General features: G+C 37.3%; 1 non-coding gene across 1 annotated transcript; it reads left to right on the top strand.

The window, feature by feature from the left end:
* The first annotated feature begins 631 nt into the window (after positions 1–631).
* On the top strand, positions 632–737 carry LOC132542753 (U6 spliceosomal RNA). The gene has a single exon (XR_009553725.1). It is a non-coding gene; the product is annotated as a U6 spliceosomal RNA (small nuclear RNA).
* Positions 738–6,262: the final 5,525 nt, after the last annotated feature.

The raw sequence follows: 6,262 nt of genomic DNA, 5'->3' as shown, positions 1-6,262 counted from the left end.
TATACATGAAGTATTGGAAACTAGACTAGAAGTATGAGTAAGTGAAATTTTAGAAAATATAAATAGACTTTTACCAAAGATTCTTATATTATTAAACTGCCTGAGAGATTGTTTAATGCAAAGTTCAATTGCCAAAGTACTTCTATGAATACAAGATTCCTGAAAATGGTCTTCATGGGAAGACAACTGACATCTCAAAACTAGACTTATTTTTAGAAAGCTTTAACTGATAGAAATCCCAATTTAAGATAGATTAAAAATTTATACTCTGAAATTAGGTTAGGAAAAAATATAACTTAAAAAAATCATAGCTTTCACATAGCTAAAATCGGTTTTCAGTCCCTTGTCCTTAACCTACCAACCTAACATATACACTACTATCACTCTCCATTCCATACTTGGTACATGCTACCCTGATATGGTTTCTGTGAGTGTAGATTAATTTTGTCTTCTCTAAGGAAACATATATAGTAATGCCTAGCTTCTTTATCAAGCTTCAGTTGTTATAATTCAATTATTTTATTGCTGTGTTATAGTCTAGTATATGGATACATCAAAATATACATACACATTTAAATATCAATCATTTTGGCTGTACCCAGTTTTAGCCACTATTAATAACAATAATATAGTGCTCACTTTGGAATACATACACTAAAATTGGAATAATACAGAGAAAATCAGCATGGCCTCTGTGTGAGAATGACATGCCAAAGTGTGAAACATTCCACATTAAATTAAAAAATATACAGGTGATCCAATTTTTTTACATCCTGATGTCAACATTTCCTTTTTAAATATTTTATTTATGTAGTTTAATAAAATAGATATACAAAGTGAGAGAAAGAGAGAGCAAAGCTCAACAACTATACTGTCTTCTTAGTCTGATACCATCATTTTTACAGGTTTGTAGTAGTTCATCATGTAATATGTGCCACGATTTCATTAATCATTTTTTAGTCTGTTCCTGGATACTTGGGGTGCCTCTGAATGTTGACTAATACAAATATCACAGCATATAGATGTTTTGTGTTGAGTAGATGTTTTTGTGTTCTTTAGATGTACCCTCTCAGTTTCTCTCCATATGTACTGAAAACATACATAAAATATTTTTCAAATGGTTATCTTTCCAAAGAAGTGATTCCATAGAGCTCGCCTGGGGTTCTTGCCAGTGGAGGTGTTTCATTTAAAATCCTGTAGATAAAATGCAAAGTATACCCTTGAATTAAATGATAAAAGGAGTGTAAATTGCAATTTGCTAAAGTAGTTAAAGCAGATTTTTGCAAGCAAAAGGCTCATTTGCAAAATGGTAGCTGAAAAACTCAGAGAGAAACTATTTTGGCTTAAAATAAAAACCACATATGCCTGAGGAATTATTGTTTTCACTATGTTCTCTCTTCATGTGCTAATTGTAGGGTAGGAAGTGATTCATATATCTCTAACTCTTTCTCTACTGTTCTTGCCAAATCCCTTAAGGTGGTTACAGAAATAGGAAAAGATTTGTAGGGCACACACAGAAATTCAAAGCAGAACATATTTGGGATAATAAAATGCTAAATGCCGCAAATGCTGGCTAAAAATTGCCTATAAATGTTAAATCACAAGGTCACAATAAACAGTACTACCAGTGAAACAGATAAGATCTTGGTGACACATGCTTTTTAAATTATGGTAATCAAAGAGAGAGAGGGAGAGGGAGATCATACTGTGATGCTAATAAACAAATCAGTGTAAGTATTTAAATCAGCCTCCTGATTTCAAAAATAGGTTATACTAATGTTAGTAGCTGATTCATGCATTACAGGTATAGACGATAACATAAAAAGTGTCTGGCACTCCTCTAACAAGCCTCTCTCCACCATCACTAGTCATCTTCATCAAGAACTGCTGTAATTAAATTAAGAAGACATGATGCCAACCAAACTTCCCTAGACAGACAACCTCACCAATGTGAGCTCCAATTCCCCAGAACTCCATCCCACTATGGAGAGAGAGAGAGACAAGCTGGGCGTATGGATCAACCTGTCAATGTACATGTTCAGCAGGGAAGCAATTACAGAAGCCAGACCTTCCACCTACTGCATCCCACAATGACCTTGGGTCCATACTCCCAGAGGGTTAAAGAATAGGAAAGCTATATTGCTTAATAACTTCCAGTAGTTTTCTGCTGGATTCTTTAGGTTTTTCTATGTATACTATCATATCATCTGCAAATAGTGAGAATTGACTTCTTCCCAATTTGTATTCCTTTGATTTCTTTCTCTTGCCTGACTACTATGGCAAGAACTTCCAATACTATGTTGAAGAGTAATGGTGACAGTGGATAGCCCTGTCTAGTCCCCAATCTGAGGGTGAATGCTTTCAGTTTCTGTCCGTTGAGTATGATGTTGGCTGTAGGTTTGCTATATATAGATTCCACTATCTTGAGGAATTTCCCATCTATTCCCATTTTTTGTAGAGTCTTGAGCATGAATGGGTGTTGGATTTTGTCAAAGGCTTTCTCTGCATCAATTGAGATAATCATGTGGTTTTTGGCTTTGCTTTTATTGATGTGGTGAATGACATTGATTGACTTACGTATGTTGAACCAGCCTTGCATTCCTGGGATGAATCCCACTTGGGAAAGCTATCAGGGGAGGGGACGGGATATGGAGATTGGGTGGTGGGAATTGTGTAGAGTTGTACCCCTCCTACCCTATGGCTTTGTTAATTTATCCTTTCTTAAATAAAAAATAAATTAAAAAAAAGAATAGGAAAGCTATCAAAGGAGGGGATGGGATATGGAGTTCGAGTGGTGGAATTGTGTGGAGTTGTACCCCTCTTATCCTATGGTTGTGTCAGTGTTTCCTTTTTATAAGTAAGTAACAATAATAATAATAATAATAAAGACTTGGCTATGTCAAATAATGAACTTGACTGTGGTGTAGCTGGGAACAGGTTTAAACAATCAAAGCTTTATTAGGGTGGTACAATAATAGGAGATGTATATTTTAGGTACTGCAAAATAATCAATGATCTATCTGCAGAGTTACAGGTTATTTATTATGGCTGTAGAGGAGAGTCTTAAGAGTTTATCGGCTAGCTGAATAACAATTTCAGTTCCCAGGAGAGGCAGCCATGGCAGGCACCTCAAGTACCCTCAGCCAAGATCCTTATGCACAGGAGAAGCAAGGGCCAAAAAGGCTGGACTTCTGGAGGCTGTGCTTAAGTCCATTCAGATCCATCCACAATCCCTGTGCGTTTGTTCAGATCTTTGTATGCTCTAGGCTGAAGTCAGCCCTATGCTGTGTCCAATTTCCTACCATCAGCTGGTATATTGCACTACAACATCATAAACCCTCTAGTGGATTTCTAGAGAACCTTGCCCTCAATGTAGAACAATGGTAGAAACTGCCCCAATCTCCAAAGGAAGGTTGGATCAGCATACTCTACCGGAAGACTAATCCTAAATGATTGCAGCCTAGAATGTTCTTAGCTATGACCATGGAAAGCAACCTAAGACCAACAGGGATGTAGAGGTTACACAGACTCATGTGTTAAATAAGAATAGACATGTGCCCTAGGTCAGATTGATAGGGTTCACAGTTAATGGTATTTATATATTTTCCCTTATTTGGGAATTACTCTCTGCCCTGAGCACTTTCAGGTCCTATTCTCAACTCTGACACCATCTTCTCAAGTGTTAGCGTATTAGCTGTTGGACTCAGGAAAAAATTAGTAAAGTCATGGGCCCCTTGGAATATACCTAAAGTAGACTTCCTAGCTTCTTCTGACATGAAGACCCCAAATCTCATCTGCTATATTCTTACCTTTAGGTTCCTGATTCTTAAACAGTTTGTTCTAATTTATATGTTAATGCTTGTTCAGCCACCAAGTTGCAGATGCTACCATGACGCCAACCTGTCTCGCCTGGGTAGATGACCTAACCACTGTGTCCTGGAACCCCACCTCCCCAGAGCTTTATCCCACTAGGGAAAGATAGAAACAGGTTGGGGCTATGTCAATGCCAGTGGAAAAGCTATTACTGAAGCCAGATCTTCCCACCTTCTACACCCCATAAAAATCTTTGGTTCAATACTCCCGGGGGGATAAAAAGTATGGAAGCTTCCAGTGGAAGGGACAGGATACAGAACTCTGGTGGTGGGAATTTTATGGAATTGTACCTCTATTATCACACAATCGTGTCAATCACTATTAGATAACTTTTAAAAAGTCAATAATAATAAATATAATTATTGTTATGATGATAAAAAGTTTCTGATATAGTTAAAATTTTTCATATCTTATAGTTGTTATTTTACAAGATAATTTTTAAAAAGATAGCTAAATTTTACTTTTTATTTATTTTTTATTTTTGTCTACAGGGTTATTATTGGGGCTCCATTGCCTGCACTACAGATCCACTGCTCCTGGAGGCTTTTTCCTTTTGTTGTTCTTGTTGTTTATCCTTGTTGTTGTTATTATTGTTGTCATCGTTGTTAGATAGGACAAAGAATAGTTGAGAAAGAAGGGGAAGACAGAGGGGGAAAGAAAGATAGACACCTGCAGATCTGCTCCACCACCTGTGAAGAGACCCTCCTGCAGTTTGGGAGTTGGGGGAGCGAACTGGCAACCTAACAGCAGTCCTTGTGCTTTGCACCATGTTCCCTTAATCCGTTGGGCTACTGCCCAGCTCCCCAAAAGAGCTAAATTTTAAAAATATTGATGAGTCCATAAAGAAGTGTTAATAACCAAATATTATGTAATCTTCTTCTAGCGTTTGCCCTTCTTCCGTAGCCAGTCAACAGCGTCAGGTTGAAAGCTGTCAGTAGCTGCTGTTGCTGGCTTTGAAAGTGACTGGGATCCATGTGGATTCAGTCGGCTAGGAAGGATCGTTAGTTTCCCCAATGAATGGGTACTCACGGGATGCACCACGAGAAAGTCGATCCAATGCAACCCAATATTATGTAATGATTATGTCCCACAATTTTCCCCCTTTAGTCCATGTGCTTTTATCTCTTCTATGGGGAATTAGAATGTAGACATATTCTCTCTAGTAATTCTGATTATAAATTCTGTTTGCAAAACAAATTAAATTGAGCAAAAAGAGATAGAGAATAGTCCACTTAATTTATTAAGTAAATTGAGTTTCTGCTTACAGCATAGAACAATATAACAGAAAAAAATAGGAGTTGCCTTAGAGAATTCAACTCAAATTACTTTACCACCCATTACTAGCTATTTGATAGTAAACAGGATTACTTTTTCCCCTGAGTTTTGTTTAATCATATACAAATTGAAATAAATAATATGTTCCTCAATGGTTTCAGACAAGATTATGGAGATTACATATCAATTCCTAGAATATAGTATATTCTCAATAAATGCATTTCTTTCTCTGTGAAAGAACTGCTTCTTGACTTAGATTATCTACTTTCTTACCCATAGCATTTGAAGATAAGTTGGAAAGGAATAGAAGACTAACTGGACCTGAGAATATTTATTAATATTTGTTATTACTAACTAAATTTAACTACCTCATATACAGAAGTAGAGCAAGTAGAGGAGAAATGTCTAAACTAATGCTATTGCTGAACTAATTGCAATAGTTCTGTAGATTGTGGGAAAATGAAGGACAGTAGAAGAAGGGAGTAGGAGAGTATGATGGAAAGAGAGAGAAGAAAAGTTAAAAGTTGAAAAAGAGACCAGGGACCATAGCTTCTTACTTCTGACTGAAAAAATGTGTCTATTCTTGGACTCACTTCTTGCACAGAACTATTTTGTAGCCAAGTTCACCAGATCACCATGTGTACTGGACACTAGATTTATATGTAGAAATTTCCAGACTGATAAACTTGTCAAAGAAGAGGTTGTACCCAATATTAATATTTTGACTCTTTGGAATTGACTCACTGAGTACAGAAATACTAGTAGTTAACTGTCGTTAGTGCAGTATACCTGCAACTAGTGGAGTGGCAGTTGTGGACAAAAGTGGAATATTAAAGTTCAGGTGTAACAGTCTCTTCTGTCCAGTGACAGAGGAAAAACATTAGAAAAATCATTCCAGATGGAGGTGGAGCAAAGATTGCAACTTGGACGTGGTTGGCCTGGGCTCCAACAAACAGCAACCTGTGACCAGGGATTCTATGGATAGGGTAGGATACTGGGTTGCCAGCAGGAGGCTGAATAAGGGGTTCTATGGGTGATACCACTCTGATGTTAGAAAACAGAGGCCGGGGGGTAGGGCAGTGCCACAGTGGGTTAAGCTCACATGAGCAGGGAC

Source organism: Erinaceus europaeus, chromosome 1 (assembly GCF_950295315.1).
Source record: "Erinaceus europaeus chromosome 1, mEriEur2.1, whole genome shotgun sequence".
Taxonomy (NCBI): domain Eukaryota; kingdom Metazoa; phylum Chordata; class Mammalia; order Eulipotyphla; family Erinaceidae; genus Erinaceus; species Erinaceus europaeus.
This window is presented reverse-complemented; position numbering and strand designations above follow the sequence as displayed.